General features: G+C 45.3%; 1 protein-coding gene across 2 annotated transcripts in view; it reads right to left on the bottom strand.

Moving 5' to 3' along the window:
* Positions 1-20,011, bottom strand: part of LOC124550914 (putative mediator of RNA polymerase II transcription subunit 12) — a 456,906-nt gene that overhangs the window by 409,413 nt on the left and 27,482 nt on the right. The window lies entirely within an intron of this gene.

The following is a 20,011-nucleotide window of genomic DNA, read 5'->3' as shown; positions in this document are numbered from 1 at the left end:
GCGTGAAGTTTGGCACGCCGCGGCCGCCTCTGACGTGAACAATTTAAGCTTCTGAGTATTGAAATCAAACGGTACGCGCATTTATGTCGCATATTTCGTTAATTGCAAACTCACTCATCAAAACTTCCCGTTTACCTGAAATTATGGAATTTAACAAAAAGCAAGATTTCACGGAGCAAGTAAAGGAAAGAAAAATCGGAAAATAAGTAATTTATTGTTACAGCGCATATAAATTATTATTATTTGCCATTTCTTGTCCATCTGTCTGTCTGTCCATCTGTTAAGACCCATTTTTCTCATGAACGGGTAGAGGTATCAAGCTGAAATTTATATTAGGTACCAAGGTCTACAGTCCCTTGACAGTATAAAAAAATTTAAACTTCTAAGCAAACGCAATCAAAAGATATGGCCATTTACGTCGCATATTTTGATACTTGCAAACACGATCATTAAAAGCTATAGATAGACGAACTACCAGTACACATGTCAGGCGTGGTGGTGGTCTGGCAGTAAGGCCGGTAGTAGACTATCAAATTTCTTTGTCAAAGATTTGATCAAAGATGTGATCAAATATTCCGTCAAATATATTTGACAAAGATCTTTGACGTAGGGCCAGAAGGGGTATTACACTGCCATCATACTTTTCGTCAAAGTTCAGGATGTCTGACAACAACAACTTGTTATTGACCGCAGCAGTTGCATGAACCACAATTGCACTGTGTGCACATGTGGAAGAGAAGCGGGGGGAAAAAAAAGGAAACATACCTGGCTGAAGCCGTGGACCTGGGTGAAGCCGTGGATTTTACGACGACACGATAAAAGCATTCAATAAAACTTGTTACGTGAGCTTATAGTGGCGGACGTCAAGTCGTACATCAATTACTTAAGAATGGATGAGCATACATTTCTGTATGTGCTCAATTAAGTGTATCCTCGTATCCCAAAGAACAATATTCACTTAAGAACTGTTACATCTGCAGAAGACAGGGTCACTGTAACTCTCCGATTCCTTGCTACAGGAGAGGTTTAGGTTAGGTTACGTTACGTTACGTTAGGTCAGGTCAGGTCTCCAATCTTCGTAATCTATTTTTGTATTCAGCGTGCCTCACGTTGTAAAGCGCCTCATCAGCTTCATACATCTCTATTAATTTTGTAGTTGTCGGCATACACCAATTGTATTTACTGGCAATGTTTATAAAAACACTACAGACGACAGAATGCAGCGATGCTAGCGCTCTATGTAGTAACATGTCACATTGCAGTGAACAGAAGACAAGCGACTTCTTTGATCAAATCTACGGCGAGGCCCTAGATTTGATCAAATATTGGACGACATTTGACAAAGTTCCCTATTACGCCATCAAATATGTTTGACAAAGATATTGGACAAAGATATTTGACAAAGAAATTTGATAGTGTAATACCGGCCTAAAGCACGGGCCTGGAAACCCAGTGGTCGTGGAATCCAATCTCGGCCGGACAACGGATGTTCGAGTCTTCGTTGTAAGCTGGCCTTCACAGCTCGACAATGTTAGAAGTTGCCACGACCATCATTTCATTCAGACTGGACTTTAAACTGTAGGTCCCTTTTGCCCAGTTGGACGACTGGGTGTGTCAGGGACATGCACGTCGAGGCACTGACGCCCAATACAAAGACTCGCACCAGGCCACTGAGCCGTACCAAATTTTCGTTATTATTATTGTCTATATACATAATGAAGTTTGTACTGGAACCTGAGAGCGCTAGTCCCACTCACATTTGTCCGGGTTTTGGAATTACCAGCACCGCCCTCGCATTGAGGACTTGTCACTCACCAGCACAAACGCCTTCGCTCATCGATCTCTCAGAGCAGAGCCAGATTTGTTGGAAGGGTTCTGAGAATATTCAGTGCATCTGTAAAGAAAATTCGCATACAAGATGCTAATGCGAGCGATTCTAGAGTGTTGTTCCAGTGTGTGGCGTTTTCATCAAGTACGCGAGGCAGCAGACATAGAACGAATTCTGAGACGGCTAGGATCTCAACAGGCCGGTATCTACACTACACTACTGGCCATTAAAATTGCTGCACCGCGAAGATGACGTGCTACAGACGCGAAATTTAACCGACAGGAAGAAGATGCTGTGATATCCAAATGATTAGCTTTTCACAGAATTCGCACAAGGTTGGCGCCGGTGGCGACACCCACAACGTGATGACATGAGGAAAGTTTCCAACCGATTTCTCATACACAAACAGCAGTTGACCGGCGTTGCCTGGTGAAACGTTGTTATGATGCCTCGTGTAAGGAGGAGAAATGCGTACCATCACGTTTCCGACTTTGATAAAGGTCGGATTGTAGCCTATCGCGATTGCTGTTTATCGTATCGCGACATTGCTGCTCGCGTTGGCAGAGATCCAATGACTGTTAGCAGAAAATGGAATCGGTGGGTTCAGGAGGGTAATACGGAACGCCGTGCTGGATCCCAACGCCCTCGTATCACTATCAATCGAGATGACAGGCATCTTATCCGCATGAGTGTAACGGATCGTACAGCCACGTCTCGTTCCCTGAGTCAACAGATGGGGACGTTTGGAAGACAACAACCATCTGCAAGAACAGTTCGACGACGTTTGCAGCAGCATGGACAATGAGCTCGGAGACCATGGCTGCGGTTACCATTGACGGTGCATAACAGACTGGAGCGTCTACGGTGGTCGACTCAACGACGAACCTGGGTGCACGAATGGAATGACAAAACGTCATTTTTTCGGATGAATTCAGGTTCTGTTTACAGCATCATGATGGTCGCATCCGTGTTTGGCGACATCGCGATGAACGCACATAGGAAGCGTGTATTCGTCATTGCCATACTGGCGCATCACCCGGCGTGTGGTATGGTGTGCCATTGGTTACACGTCTCGGTCACCTCTTGTTCGGACTGACGGCACTTTGAACAGTGGACGTTACATTTGAGATGTGTTACGACCCGTGGCGCTACCCTTCATTCGATTCCTGCGAAACCCTACATTTCTGCAGGATAATGCACGAACGCATGTTGCATGTCCCGTACGGGCCTTTCTGGATACAGAAAATATTCGACTGCTGCTCTGGCCAGCACATTCTCCAGATCTTTCACCAATTGAAAACGTTTGGTCAATGGTGGCCGAGCAACTGGCTTGTCACAATACGCCAGTCAGTACTCTTGATGAACTGTGGTATCGCGTTGAAGCTGCATGGGCAGCTGTACCTGTACACGCCATCCAAGCTGTGTTTGACTCAATGCCCAGGGGTATCAAGGCCGTTATTACGGCCAGAGGTGGTTGTTCTGGGTACTGATTTCTCAGGATCTATGCACTTAAATTGCATGAAAATGTAATCACATGTCAGTTCTACTATAATATATTCGTCCAATGAATACCCGTTTATCATCTGCATTTCTTCTTGGTGTAGCAATTTTAATGGTGAGTAGTGTACATATTCCGCATCGCACACTAAGGTGCGTGGCGGAGGGCACCTTGTACCACTACTTGTCACTTTCCCTGCTGTTCCACTCGCAAACAGAGCGAGGGAGAAACGACTGTCTGTACGCCTCCATACGAGCCCTAATTTCTCGTATCTTATCTTCCTCGTCGATACGCGCAGTGTATGTTGGCGGGAGGAGAATTGTCCTGCAGTCAGCTTCAAATTTCGGATCCCTAAATTTTCTCAAGAGTGTTTCCCGCGAAGAACGCTCCCTCCAGGGATTGCCTTTGACATCCCATAGCATCTCAGTAACACTGAATTGTTCGAACGTAGCGGTAACAAATTTAGCAGCAGTCCTCTGAATTGCTTCGATGTCTTCTTGGTACGCATCCCAAACACTCGGGCAGTACTCAAGAATAGGTCTCGCCAGCGCCCTATATGCGGCTCCCTTCCTACTCATCCGCAATAACTTACATTTTTATACAGTTAGAACGAGCTCCCATTCATCATAATGATGTCTAAGTGGTCTTGTATCTTCCTACAGTCACTCGGCTTCAACACCTTACCGTATACCACAGCATCATCAGCAAACCGCAGATTGCTCCCCACTCCGTCCGCAAAATCATTTATGTACACAGAGAACAACAGCGGTTCTGCCATACTTCACTGAGGCACTCCTGACGATACCCTTGCCTCTGATGAACACTCGGCGTCGAGAGCAACATACTGGGTTCTATTACTTAAGAAGTCGTCGAGCCAGTGACGTATCTGTGAACTTATTCCACATGCTCGTAGCTTCGTTAACAGCCCGCAATGGGGCGCCGTGTCAAACGGCTTCGTGAAATCCAGAAATATGGACTCTGCCTGTTGGCCCGCACCAATGTGTAATATATGGGGTCGGGGAACTTGAATGGGAATCCTAGGGAGAAAGACGAAGTAGTTCTCACGAAACTCTGCAACCTACATTTAGAGAACTGTATTCGTAGATCACTGTGCGGACATATTACTGCCACCAATTTATACCTCGCATAGGGATCATAAGAAATAGATGATATTAGGGCGCGTACAGGCGGTATGTATTTCTCTCACTTGATACCCGAATGGAATAGGAATGACAATCGCTAATAATGGTACAATATTCCCTCCGCCATGTACTGTACACTGGCTTGCAGAGTCTACGTGTAGATGTAGATCACAGTGGACAAGAGTCACGAAGAGGGGACGGAAGGGAAGCTTTTACGCCAACTTTCTAAGAATGTGATGTAATACTGTGAACGTATACGAGAAGAATGGATACGAAGTAACGCTTACGTCGTAAATTGTTTACGGCAGGTATAAACTCGAGTGAGCAGCGAGAGCACTTGGTAGTCAAGGAAACTCGTTACCAGTGGTGGGGCTAGCTAGGTTGTAAAACTGTTGCAGCTATACTTGTCAAGTGGCACAGAACATCGACTTCCTCTTCAGCTGGACGCAATTTTTTGTTTTTGTTTTTACGAATACTGTGCATCGCGAGATTTAATGCCGCAGCTGCGGGCAAATAACGCTCCCCGATGACGTATACAGGGTGTCCCAGAAGGAATGCTCAACATTGAGTGATATGACAGGAACGATGATTTCGGAGCAAAATAGTACAGTAAATATAGGCTCTAAAAAGCACACCTCAAGAGCCATGACCACTACATCATCGACACTGAAACAAATCTCTTCTACTGCAAGCTTTTGCGAAAAAGTGGTGATGCAAAACTATTTTATGTACGTAAATTGGATATTGCCGACACTATCTCCCGGGAACACTGCCTGCTATAGGACTCGCAGCCACGTGTTCGGCAACACCGCCGGCCACTGCGTCCTGTCAACGTTTGCGACAACACATTTCCGGCCCTGGTGTGCTCATATTAGGCACACCATGGACGCAAACGAGCTAGTGGAAGGGACTGCAGCTCTCCTGTACTTAAATTCCGCAAGGAACAAAGTTAAAAATAAAAACAAAGATCTGGCTTTGCGAAGCTGTTTTCTTTTTTCAGTAAGCGAACTGTTCCCGTAAGACTGTCGAAACACGATTTTGTGTGTATCGTTAAAAAGGAAATCGTTCGAGAATTGATAAAAACGAGTACCAATATAAAAGATTGTATACCAGTTAAACTCCGATTGGCGATCAGTCTTAAGCTTTTGGCTACTAGACATCCATGCAGAAGGTCGTTGTACCTCTTTAAAGTACACTCCTCATCGATGTAGACCTCTTGATGACAGACATTTGCAACGCTTTGGTGTAGGGACACGAGGAATTCATTACAGCTGTGTGAAATAATAGTCAAACGTGTACTTAATATTTTATTTTGGCTCACCAGTTCCATAAATGCCGGTTTCACGTCTTTTTATATATTGCTTTCGTTGATGCATAGCTCTGGTGGTAGATGTACGTATAATGGCAAATGCGGAAGCATCACAAACACATTAGACTAGCATGGCTAACACAGTGTCAGAATAGCGTCGGCATAGGCCCTAGTCGTCTCCCAACAGATGAATACAGGTCCTGTATGGTTTTCAACGGAATCTTGCACCAGTCTTTCTGCAAAATAATGGAAAGGTCAGGTAACGACAATGGAGGTGAGTAGGATCATGCACCCTTAACCGAAGAACAACACAAATGTTCAGCAATAGTGAGATCTGGTGGCCAGGGAGACGCGACGATCCATCCTCGTGCTCACAAAACCGGGATGTGTGTGAACAGCGGCCCCCTCTCTTGGAACAGAGCATTAACATTGGGCAACAAACATGCGATGCACATGATCAGCAGGAATGGTCGCAATGCTTGGCGGTAACGCAGGGTAACCGTGGGTCCCACGAAATACCACTATATGGCTGCCCAAATCATCATCGAACCACCGCTGTGTTCCACTCTTGGGACGTAAACTAGGCCATAAGTTGGAAACAGTGTGAAACACGACTCACCTGACCGAATGTCTTTCTTCCATCGCTGCACAGTTCAGGATTTATGGCTCCTGCACCAGTTCTGCTGTTACGGGAATTTGCATCACTGATGAGTGGTATGGGAGTCCCGGCTCACCCTTGAAGTCCCTGCTTCTGGAGCCCTTTCCCTGTTGTTCTGATGCTTACAGGGTTTGCGAGTGCGACATTCATTTCTGCAGTGACTTTTGCTACCGTAGTCCTGTTTATTTTCGTCCTAGTCCCTCTTTAACGACCATCTGTAAGAATTACTCAACACACACATTCGTAAAAGCTGGGATCTAAACAGCAGTTAAGTGTTACGGCGTTCAATATAACCGAAACTACCAGAAGCGCTTCGTTCGCGACATTTTTCAACGGAACGATCGCTTGTTTCTTTCGTTACACTTGATACGTCGCGCCCATTGTTATAGACGATCAAAGGGCAATTAATACTGTTACAAAATTTGGAGTAGGAATTGAAATACGACGAGAAGAAATAAAAACTCTGTGGCTTGCCGATGACATCATAATTCTGTCAGAGACAGCAAAGGACTTGGAAGAATAGTCGAACGGAATGGATAGTGTCTTGAAAGACGGATATATGAAAAGCAAAACGAGGATAATGGAATGTAGTCAAAATAAATCATGTGATCCTGACGGAATTAGATTAGGAAATTTGGCGCTTAAAACAGTAAATGAGTTTTGTTATTTCGGAAGCAAAATAACTGACGATAGACGAAGTAGAGAGGATATAAAATGTAGACTGGCAATTGCAAGGAAAGCGTTTCTGAAGAAGAGACATTTGTTAACATCGAGTATAAATTTAAGGGTCAGAAAGTTCTTTCTGAAAGTATTTGTATGGAATGTAGCCATGTATGGACGCGGAACATGGACGATGAGTAATGAAGACAAGAAGAGAATAGAAGTTTTGAAATGTGGTGCTATAGAATAATTCTGAGGATTAGATGGGTAGATCACGTAACTAATGAGGAGGTACTGAATAAAACTGGGGGGGGGGGGGGGGGGGGGGAACAGGAATGTGTGGCACAACGTGAGTAGAAGTAGGGGCCAGTTGGTAGGGCACGTTCTGAGGCATCAAGGGATCATCAATTTAGTATTGGAGGGAAGCACGGAGGGTAGAAATAGTATAGCGAGACCAAGGCATGAATGCACTAAACAGGTTCAGAAGGATGTCGATGTCGGTTACAGTAGTTACTCGGAGATGAAGCTTGCACAGGATAGAGTACTATGGAGAGCTGCATCAAACCAGTCTCTCGACTCAAGACCACAACAATAAAAACAACAACAACTATGAACAAAAACTTCGTTTGCCACAAATCAGCGATGACATCAGGAGGAAACTGGAAACGTGTCGCCGCGCCTCGTCCCCCCCCTCCCCCCCCCCCCCCCCCCCGGCCTTGCTCATCTCTTCTACCACGCGCGACTGAACTTCGTAGTATCAAGGTGTTAGGCGAAGGGCGCATTACGCATTTAACATGTGTTGCCCTAACATTCTGGTGACTTTTCTGGAGATATCTGTAACGAACGGGATACGCTCTAGTGATTTGTGCTCCCCCCTTTTTTTCGTGTAGCTGTCTAGGTACAACCTGTCGAAACAGACGTCTTGTATCTATTTCTTCCGAATGTTTTCAACAGAAAAGAGAATCACACTCTCAGAACTAAATTTTCAGCCACGGCTTTTGTCAGAAAACGAGAGCACACACACACATTCACACAGTCCCACTGACACAACTCACGCACACATGACCACCGTCTCCGGCCGGCCGCTGCGTCTACACGCTGTGAGAATCAGATGTAAACGAACGACTCCTCACGCCTCCCTGCCTCTACGCTAGCGGCAGCAAGTGTTGGCAGCACTGACTACAAGTTGAGGGGAGTGGTCAGTTACAGCAACAGCAACCTGATGGTAACTTCCACCAGGATGGGACGCTTTCCTGTTTCAGGTGCCACATAACGCTAGCCCTTGTTTTCGAATTTCATTATCATTGCCTTCAAACCGTAATGACTTCGGGCCTCGCTTGCATTACAGGTATAAGACGCACGCATAAAATTTCAGCATTGACTTTCTTGGAAGCTAGGACCAATCGCACGTAAAGCCTCTAGCCAGGTATGCAGGACAGGTCCCTCTACAATGTAACTAAGCCTAATCAAATCCCGGGATTAACAGGTCGTATGGTCCCCTTGTCAGTTGGAAGGCTGTCTTGGAGCTTTCCAAGTGGTTTATTGTTTCCAACTATTGTGCCGTGTTGCCACATCTATTTCCTCACATTGGATTGCCAACTGAACGGCCGAATACAAATCTTTCGAGGTCCCTTCACGCACTTTTCGCGCTGGTAACCCCCTCAAAAAATACATGAAGTGCCCTTCGCTCGGCCTCCTGCAACAGAGCCCCATTCGCCTCATCGCTCTGACCCAACTTGTAAGTATACTCGTTAATTCCTCTTATCCTGTCCGCAAATTTCTCTACTGTTTCCCCCTTAGCTCTTCGTCATTGTGCTCAACCTCTCCCTACAGTACCGAGCGCCATTCTGTTTCTTGTACCTTTGTAAAAGCCTCTACTTTAACTCCTAAAACTGTCCTGCCACCCTTAAGGTCTCAGAACACCTCACATAAGTCTTCGCTTGATCCGTTAATCTAATCTTGGCTACATGTAACAACTGTTCATCACACCAACCATTCATCACAGGTGAAGTTTCCAAGTCCTCCACAAACGAACGCACATTCACAGATGCCTTGCCAGAAAACGGACTAATCTAACTCGCGGCAGCTGGATCAATCTCCTGCTGCGGCATCCTAGGCAACAACGACTGATCCGACGCGGTTTCTCGCTCATTTCTAGATGTTAATTCATTCCTCAACTGCGTACTGTCCGCTGTCAACTGCGGTACCTTTTCCAACAAAATCCATACCGCTTCTGGTTCCTACTATCATTCCTGACTGCCATTGTGTTGCTTTCGTTCACAGTTAGTCCCAAAAAACAGTGAAGTACAAGAACAACCTGACTTCCTACAGCTTAATCAAATGCCACGAAAAACAATAAAATATTATGCCTACGCAAAACATCTAAAATGGCCTGCCATGAGCCATACTCAAAAACACAAAAAGAAAGAAAACATCCAACACTCAAAAGAAAACTGGTCCAAACTCACCACATCATGTGACTGTAATGCAGGCGGTGGGCTTGAACATCGTACTGTAGAGACGATGTCCGCTATCCTGACACCAAATGTAGCGGCAACTTCTGCCACCAAATGTAGTGGAAAGAGGTAGAAGGCACCATATTAAAACTCGTCCGAGCTTTCCAAGTGATTTATTGTTTCCAACTACAGTGCCGCGTTCCCCTCGGTCTGCGTCACCAGGTCCCACAATGCTGAGGATGCCACTTCACTGTCTGCAAAACGGCTTGGCGTGGAATGGCTGCCCCAGCGAACCGTGCACACACTGGTGTGTGTCGGCCATACGTCAGGATGCGCCGATAGTCGACTCAGCATTCTTCGCCCCTGCCGCCTCACCGCCGTTCGCCGGGAGTCGCAGGCAGCCCACTGCATGTTTCTTCACCATCTTGGTTCACATTGCGGGTGACAACAAGCGCCCATGATCTGCAGTCCGAATCTGAGGCCCTTTGCCCTGGATGTCTCCGGTGCATGTTGGCAGCCAAGATGACTGCTCGCAGTAGCAAGCCACGAAGTGACCCATCGCTGGCTGGCTATGGACCCCGTGTTGGCTTCAGAGGGTTGAACTAGCGACCCACCACGGACTGGAATGCTGGCACCCCGTCTGCTGCTGCATGTGGCCAGTGGTGTGACATGCCCCTCCGTCCAGGAGAGCTGTCACACTTGAATGCCTCTCATTGGAAAACCCACACCTATTTATATGTGGCTGTGCGCCTCTGTTTTGCTAATGCACCGCTCCGAGTCATGTACTCACAACACCTAGGGTTGCACCAGTGGGCCCTTTGTGCCCGTAACTTGCAACATGCAAACCACTGCATTTACTCTTTTAGCAGTTCGGCGGCCCTGTGGCCTCCATTCTCCTTCGCAACCGCTGGTCAGCATAACTTACATTCAACAGGCCCGCGCCTGGCGGTAGCTTGTGCACTGAGAAATGTTGCACCGAATCTAACTTTCCTATCTTAAACTGTGGTGCCGCTACAACACCAACACCTTCCTCTCTCCAGCCTCCATTTGGACCCAATAAAACGACTTGCAGAGCTCTTGCTTCAGCTGAGCTTCACACTTCGATTGTTCTCATCTCTACCTCTTCAGTATGTAGTGTCGCATCGCAGTATTCGCACACCGCAGGTGCAGGGAACGTCCTTCATGCTGAGGCATGCATGAACAAACACGATGCCATTAAACTTTCGTCGGAAGGAGCAAATGAGAAAGCAGAAATCTAATTAAAAACCGCTAGCTATTGCCAATTGCTCAACGATTGTCAGCTGTAAAGTTGCCCATGGTGAATTCAAAATACTGAATCGTGGAAGTTTGTCGCTCTGTACACCTTCAGCTTTACATCAATTCCACCGGCATGTGCATTCAGGAAAATGGGCACTCGTTTCAACAACTCGTTTAACTGAACATTCCAGCACCAGAACATCTGTCTTCACAGCAAAGCCAATTATGTATAGCATGTTGCCTCCACTGGAATGAAAAGTTTCCCGTTGGACGCGGTACGTTGCAACTCACCAACTTCCCATCAGTGTGTTACCTGTTAAGTTGGTCGACTGGCACAAAAGGTTTGGGGGAGCGAGATAATCTGGCTACAACATACACTGAAGCACCCACGAAACTGGCATAGGCATGCATACTCAAATACAGAGATATGTACACACGCAGAATGCGGCGGTGCGGTCGGCAATGCCTATATAACACAAGCGCAATTGTTAGATTGGCTACTGCTGCTACAATGGCAGGTTATCACGATTTAAGTGAGTTTGAATGTGGTCTTATAGTAGGTGCACGAGCTATGGGACATAGCATCTTTGAGGTAGCGATGAAGTGGGAATTTTCCTGTACGACAACTTCATGAGTGTTCCATGAACATCAGGAATCTGATACAACATAAAATCTCTGTCATCGCTGCGGCTGAGAAAAGATCCTACAAGAACAGGACCAACGCCGGCTGAAGAGAATCGTTCAACGTGACAGAAGTGCAACCCATCAGGAAATTGCTGCAGACGTCAATGCTGGGACATCAACAAGTGTCAGCATGCGAACCATTCAATGGAACATCATCGATATGGGCTTTCGGAGTCGAAGGCCCACTCGTGTACCCTGATGATTGCATGACACATAGCTTTACACCTCGCCTGGGGCCATTACACCGACATTGGACTGTTGATGACTGGAAATATGTTGCCTGGTCGGACGAGTCTCGTTTCAAATTGTATCCAGTGGATGGAAGTGTACGAGTATGGGGGCAACTTTATGTATCCATGGACCCTGCATGTTAGCAGGGGGCCGTTGAAGTTGGTGGAGGCTCTGTAATGGTGTGGGGCGTGTGCAGTTGGAGTGAAATGGGACCCCTGCTGCATCTAGATATGACTCTGACAGGTGACACGTATGTAACCATCGTACGTCATCACCTGCATTCATTCATGTCTATTGTGCATTCCGACAGACTTTGGGAATTCCAGCAGGACAATGCGACACCCCACACCTCCAGAACTGTTAGAGAGTGGCTCTAGGAACACTCTTCTGAGTTTGAACACTTCTGCCGGCCACCAAACGTATCAGACGTGAACGTTATTGAGCATGTATGGGATGCCTTGCAACGTGCTGTCCAGAAGAGATCTCCATCCCCTCGTACTCTTACGGATTTATGAACACACGTGCAGGATTCAGGGTGTCACTTCCATCGAGCACTACTTTAGACAAGACATTAGTCGAGTCCACACCACGTCGTGTTGTGGCACTTTTCCGTCCTCGCGGGGGCCCTACGCGATATTACGATGGTGTACCAGTCTCTTTGGCTCTTCAGCGTATATCGTCATGGGGTGAGGAGAAACGCGTGAGGAAAGAGGGTGAGTGGGTGGGGGTGGGTGGGGGGACAAGCCACGCCTGTCTCCCACAGTGCTGCCACCTTACCCTGTGCCTCACTCTTCCACAGAAACACAGGAATCTAGAACGGTAGCAACTATCGCTTAAACGCTGTTCAGAACTGAAAATGAAATCCTCTAATGCGCTGACTTTTTTAATAAAGATCCTTACTGCTACAATTATGTACACTTATCACGGGGAAAAGAAACAGTGCGAAATAGAGTAAACTAGACAGCAGACAACAACGGATACTTCACACACTATTGACAGCTAATTAAAATGTTGGCCGCAGACAGAAAGAAATGACTAGCAGCCGAAGCCTAGCGACTTCCACCAGTTCGGAGCCTACAGAGCCGATCAGTCAACTTAAGCTTCGTACACACCTAGCGACGAAATCGCGGATCACGAATCGCGGGACAATTTTCAGGGCTGTGCCACGACTTATTTCTCGGGTTCTGCGACTGACGCGATACGAAAGTCCCTAGTCTCGGGATGCGCCTCGAAACGGGGAACATGTGACAGTATCTCCAGACTTATTGTAGGATGTACGTTTTCAGAGTCAGTTTCTACTTGCCCGCGACGGAGAGGGCATTGCAAAAAATTGAGGATTTTGAAGCGATGACATGTCTTTGAGATGTGACATCCCAAGAGTACAAAAACAGATGCAAAAGGCGGCATGCTGTGGAGCGTATGGCCAAAAAATACGAAATGTCACAAGACTACATGGGAAAGAAAATTACTGTATTTAATATCCACAGGTCGGGGGAAGAACATAAAAAGCTGTGAGAGTCAAAAAATGAGGTAATTCTCCGAAAAAATCAAATTGGTTTTGTTATCACCCATTACAATTTTTACTACAACGCATGCAACCCAGAGGAGATCTGCGTATAGACAACGAAGAAGACCCTCTCCATTAAGTAAATTTGTTTCATTTTATTTCACCATTTATGCAATGCAGTACACTGACTTTAACGTCGTGGACTATAATATGAAATATTAATTATACAGGGTGTCACAAAAAGGTACGGCCAAACTTTCAGGAAACATTCCTCACACACAAAGAAAGAAAATATGTTATGTGGACATCTGTCCGGAAACGCTTACTTTCCATGTTAGAGCTCATTTTATTACTTCTCTTCAAATCACATTAATCATGGAATGGAAATACACAGCAACAGAACGTACCAGCGTGACTTGAAACACTTTGTTACAGGAAATGTTCAAAATGTCCTCCGTTAGCGAGGATACATGCGTCCACCCTCCGTCGCATGGAATCCCTGATGCGCTGATGCAGCCCTGGAGAATGGCGTATTGTATCACAGCCGTCCACAATACGAGCACGAAGAGTCAACATTTGGTACCGGGGTTGCGTACACAAGAGCTTTCAAATTCCCCCATAAATGAAAGTCAAGAGGGTTGAGGTCAGGAGAGCGTGGAGGCCACGGAAATGGTCCGCCTCTACCAATCCATCGGTCACCGAATCTGTTGTTGAGAAGCGTGCGAACACTTCGACTGAAATGTGCAGGAGCTCCATCGTGCACGAACCACATGCTGTGTCGTAAAGGCACATGTTCTAGCAGCACAGGTAGAGTATCCCGTATGAAATCATGATAACGTGCTCCATTGAGCGTAGGTGGAAGAACATGGGGCCCAATCAAGACATCACCGACAATGCCTGCCCAAACGTTCATAGAAAATCTGTGTTGATCACGTGATTGCACAATTGCGTGCGGATTCTCGTCAGCCCACACATGTTGATTGTGAAAATTTACAATTTGAACACGTTGGAATGAAGCCTCATCCGTAAAGAGAACATTTGCACTGAAATGAGGATTGTTACATTGTTGGATGAACCATTCGCAGAAGTGTACCCGTGGAGGCGAATCGGCTGCTGATAGTGCCTGCACACGCTGTACATGGCACGGAAACAACTGGTTCTCCCGTAGCACTCTCCATACAGTGACGTGGTCAACGTTACCTTGTACAGCAGCAACTTCTCTGACGCTGACATTAGGGTTAGCGTCAACTGCACGAAGAATTGCTTCCTCCATTGCAGGTGTCCTCGTCATTCTAGGTCTTCCCCAGTCGCGAGTCATAGGCTGGAATGTTCCGTGCTCCCTAAGACGCCGATCAATTGCTTCGAACGTCTTCATGTCGGGACACCTTCGTTCTGGAAATCTGTCTCTATACAAATGTACCGCGCCACGGCTATTGCCCCGTGCTAATCCATACATCAAATGGGCATCTGCCAACTCCGCATTTGTAAACATTGCACTGACTGCAAAACCACATTCGTGATGAACACTAACCTGTTGATGCTACGTACTGATGTGCTTGATGCTAGTACTGTAGAGCAATGAGTCGCATGTCAACACAAGCACCGAAGCCAACATTACCTTCCTTCAATTGGGCCAACTGGCGGTGAATCGAGGAAGTACAGTACATACTGACGAAACTAAAATCAGCTCTAACATGGAAATTAAGCGTTTCCGGACACATGTCCACGTAACATCTTTTCTTTAGTTGTGTGTGAGGAATGTTTCCTGAAAGTTCGGCCGCACCTTTTTGTAAGACCCTGTATACATATAGATAAGTAGGTATTATTTCTTATCCTGACTAAAAATTTTAATTATGCATATTGAACAAATTAATATTTCCTCATCCACATATTAATGCCACACTTTAGAATAATTTTGTAGCGTCATTGTTGTTACCTTTGTCTCTGAATCCAAGTTGTAACCGGTTTCCTTTAACGTTTACTGATGCCTGGGCGTGGAACTACTCCGGTAGCGTGCACGCGCGTCTCTGTTTTGGGGAATACAGCGCAGCGATGCACACTGGCCTCTACGTGTGTACGACAGTTGACACCAAGGGCGTGGCCTGGCGGGGGGGGGGGGGGGGGGATGGTGTTCAACCCCACCCACCAGATAACCAGACGAAGCTTAAAAAAGAATTGACCTTAAAATCGATTGTAATGTAATCTTTATTTCAGCGTGGTGTTGTGGGCGAGGGAAATACGGCAGCGACAATATTGCCACCAATGGCTGGACTGAGCCTCAAAGGAATGCGGTTTGTCTGGAGCCCGGGAAATTCCTGCATCAGGGCCACCCTAGTTGTCACAGTTCCGAAGCTGGGCACAGTGAGAAGTCATTCATTCACACGGCATCCCGCATCTTTTTTTTTTTTTTAACGTTTTCTTTCTACATTTACATTTATATAATTGTGCTCCTCAAGGTACGACATGGTAAATGAAATACGCAAGGTACGACATGGTAAGTGAGATACTGATACTGAAGTACCCCATCACCGAGGCGTCGGTTCCATTCACGCACATTACGCGAAAAAAAAAGGATCGCTTTTATGTCTCAGTAGCTGGGCCGACTTCCCAAATCATTATAATGATCCTCTGAAGATATATACGTTGCACTCTCAGATATCCTTCTGTTATTTGTACTCAGAACTTCTTTTTTCATATTCGGTGATCTTACTGTTTGTTCAACTGTTCATTTCTGACGTTAAATTCTTTTTACACAAAAAACAAGAGCATCTTCAATGTGACTGACACACACAGTGGTTACGGTTACTACAAGCCACACCACAAGTTGCGAACGGGGCCAAATTTCTAGCAGTTTACTGTCGAGTTGAGATTTTCACAAATGTTTTATTCGTATCTTACAGAAAATAGCAGTACGGCAATAAACAGCCTTTTAAACACGCCGCTAACGGCAATCAAGTAATTTATAGCACTACAACAATTTTTTTTTTTTTTAAAAAACACAGAAGCTAGCAGTACGGCAATAATCTACCTTTTAAAACACGCCGCTAACGGCACTCAAGTAATTTATAGCAATACAACAATTTTAAAAAAACTTAAAGAACATTAGTAAACAGGCTACTAAAGTAAATACAGAAGTTTGTTAATAAAGTACGGTGAGGTAGTGAAGCTACCAACACCGCCATTAAAAAAATTAAACAGGTCTCAGCAAACACACGATTAATGGTAATAACAGGAATTTACAAACTTCGAGGAATTTAAAAATTTTTTAAATAAAAGTGTCTTGGAATATCATTAGAACATAAGAGATATGACGGACCCACTCAGGGATGCTCAGGCTAGGCAGAATACTGACCAATTTAAATACGCCCGTAAACACAATTGACACTCTCAGGCTGGTCGCTGCAGCGACTTTTAGCCAGCGAAAACTTGTTATAAGATGGCTTAACTTGCTGACAGAATTAGAGCTAACCTCGTCCAAGGAAACATTACACCACACAGTCCTGAATGAGCGACCACATGATCAACCAACAAGCAGCACGAATTTACTCATAACCAACGACAGAATAGCGAAGCAATTAAACTGACAAAACTACACCTCCCATCGGACAGTAACTAGAGGAGGAGGAAAGATCACTGTCTTACAGGATTACACCAGTGCCAGGGACAGGAAACCCGGTTGCCGGAGGCCACAAGGCAGAAGAGACGCTGGTTACACAAAATTATTACTCGATGATTAGACCTTTCACAAACTTGACTTGCAATTATGCTCCAACAGGCAGTACACGACCTCCGATGGCAAGGATCCACACATCCGACGGAAATACGGAAGCGTCCGATCCCACCCGTCTGCTTTGACCCATGACGTCACAAATATGGCGGAAACAAAAACAAACACACACACTTTCCACAAGAAGCCTAGTGACACTAACGGGCCAAGCGCGGGAAATGGGGTGTTTTGGGTGGGGGGCAAACTAAATATAAACAAATTTAGACGCCTTGCGTAGCTACAACGTGTAAGTGAAGACAGCCATGCATGAATACCCACCCACCTCCCCAGGGGTCGTAACGCCTGCAACCCATAGAAGATAAAGATGCTTCAGTAGCTGATTAGTGTTTTTTGTTTAAAAAAAAAAAATCTCACGGGATAGAACGAACAGATCAGAAAGATAAATATAATAAACTAAAACAGAAATTCGAGGAAACAGATAATTAACATAAGTAATAAGTGTTTTTAAATAAAAAAAAATCTCGCGAGATAGAACGAACAGATCAGAAAAGTAAATAAAATAAGATAAAACAGAACTGGAGACAGCCACGCTCAAACCAAACTCCGCGCCGTCATGACATCACACACGACAACACCCTTACGTCACGGGTCAAAGCCGACGCGTTGGATCGGACGCTTCTGTCGACCCCATCCGACCGCGCACGCGTCGCCAGCGTACCCAACACGCCACGGTCACGCGACAACACGCTCTGTCACCGGAGTTCACGTCTTCTCTGCAACGTTGACGGGTAGTGACCGCTCCTTCATGTTAGGTGTCTCCTTTTAAACTCCAGTGTTGAAACGGAGGACTTAAAGAAGCTTGTTAACGTCCCACCAAGGCGAAATGAAGAGGAACTATTCGTGGGGTGAGTCTGTATACAACCAACACGCGGGGAGCTCTTCCGTCAAGTCGGCCCGCTCGTTACACACAACCGACATACATCACATGGCGACTCGGTACAACCGACCACGCCTGCTTCGCGCTGGAGAGCCACACTGCCCTCCCGTGTCCACCACACTCTCTCTGCGTGCAACGCCCCTACTTCCGCGCCACCACACGAGGTTACAACCGGTCAAAGATCTCACTTCCCACATAGCAGTTTCCCGGAAGCAAAAACTCAGATATCGATAGCAGAGGGAAAAGACAACCATGCAGCCACTTAGTGACAGACAACATATCAAACAAACATGTCAGGGGAAGAAAAGGAAAACCAATGCAATCTAAACACAAGATGTCGAGACACGGCTCAGTGAGCTACCTCAAATTTTACTTCAGTCCCCCAGTCACTATTCCGTTTTGTCACCAATTCCATTATCGATTTTGAAATGTCTTTGTAACATCGCGAACCCAATTTCTTTTTAATCGGAATCTACATTTCGTTTCTCATGCAACCCTGTGATACGTTTTTCGCACAAAACAAACTGACAATCGATAAATGTAGGACTTATTTCCCATTGTCTGTGCCCGTTTTTGCATAATGAACCTTTTAATAAGATTTCCTGCATTTATCTACAACAATAGCGGTACAGTTCACCAAACCAATATGTTTACCATTCGTTCTCGTCTTAGTTCTGTCAATGAATGTTTGTATGTCCTTTCCCTTCGTCGTGTCAAATTTGCTTCGTTTATAACACTTTCACTACAAATAAACCTTTCAGACCTCGTGCTGACTCCCTCTGACGAACGTAAGTAAACAATGCTCAGCTGATAACTGTTGCCTCCTCCACTGCCCGATTTATTATTCATGAAAATACTCACAGTGTGCAAATACAAAACTGAGCCACATTGTTGTAGTCCTAGTTTTATTATTAACATCCATCTTTTCCTGCAGTTTTCTGCATTATATCTTTCACAATGTTCATTGCACAATTGACAAACACTGCATTCATTAGGCTGGTAAAATCTCTTGTTTTGGCAGGGCTTGTGTGAAAACCATGAGTTGCGCATCGTGTTACTACGTGCCGGAGTTCATATTGTGTCTGTTTCCATTCTTCTGTCATTGTGGCATCGGTTGAATAGAAGCAGCGGGAACACGTTTTCGTCAGCGGAGCAACAAAAATCCAGAGAATGAGTGTACTCCTGAATAAATGAAACAACAAGACTGAATACTACAAAAAGCCAATGAATGGAAAATCAAAAAATTACTGTCACTAACCAAGCGTTTTCCATAAAATTGGTAACTGGCGATATTTACTAACGAACTATGTTTTCCGACACTTTCTTTGAGATTTTGGCTATATATTTAGATGCTGCACAACTTTCCTCCTCGAAATTTTTTCGTCAAATTGGCCAATCTCAGATATTGCACGTATTATGGCGACGAAACGAGTGTTTATCTAAAGGTGAAAAACTCGTGTTTTCTAATGTAGCTTTTCTGCACCGCCAAATGTAATCAAATTGTAAAGTATTCTTTCCCAATCGATACAGAGCTTAATACCCGACAGATTTGGTAACCTTGACGTTTTCGATTAAATGCGTTAAGTTCGAAAGAATTTGAGAACAACCAGAGAAATGTGCGAAATTTCGGTGGTTTTCTTTTCATTGAGATTGAAATTCCACTCAGAAATCGGGCAAAGCTCGGTTTATGCATATCTGAGGCCTATTTCGCTGATTCAGTTTTCAGACCTCCACAAATTTTTGGATGGCAGAACGCTAATTTTCTTGTCCTAGTAGCTGTTGCCCGTCTTTTAGTGAGTGTGGTTAACTAAAGTTAAATCAGCACACTTGCAATCTGACTAAAAGCAGCCGAATAAAATTAATAACAACCAGTCATATGTTTGCTAATCTTTTTATTCTAGTGTTTTTTTTATAGCGTCATCTGCATCGCGAAAATAGAGGCAAAGAAAAGAAAAAAATGGTTCAAATGCTCTAAGAACTATGGGACTTAACAGCTGTGGTCATCAGCTCCTAAACTTAGAACTACTTAAACCTAACTAACCTACGGACATCACACACATCCATGCCCGAAGCAGGATTCGAACCTGCGACCGTAGCAGCAGCGCGGTTCCGGACTG

This window comes from Schistocerca americana, chromosome 9 (genome assembly GCF_021461395.2).
Source record: "Schistocerca americana isolate TAMUIC-IGC-003095 chromosome 9, iqSchAmer2.1, whole genome shotgun sequence".
NCBI lineage: Eukaryota > Metazoa > Arthropoda > Insecta > Orthoptera > Acrididae > Schistocerca > Schistocerca americana.
This window is presented reverse-complemented; position numbering and strand designations above follow the sequence as displayed.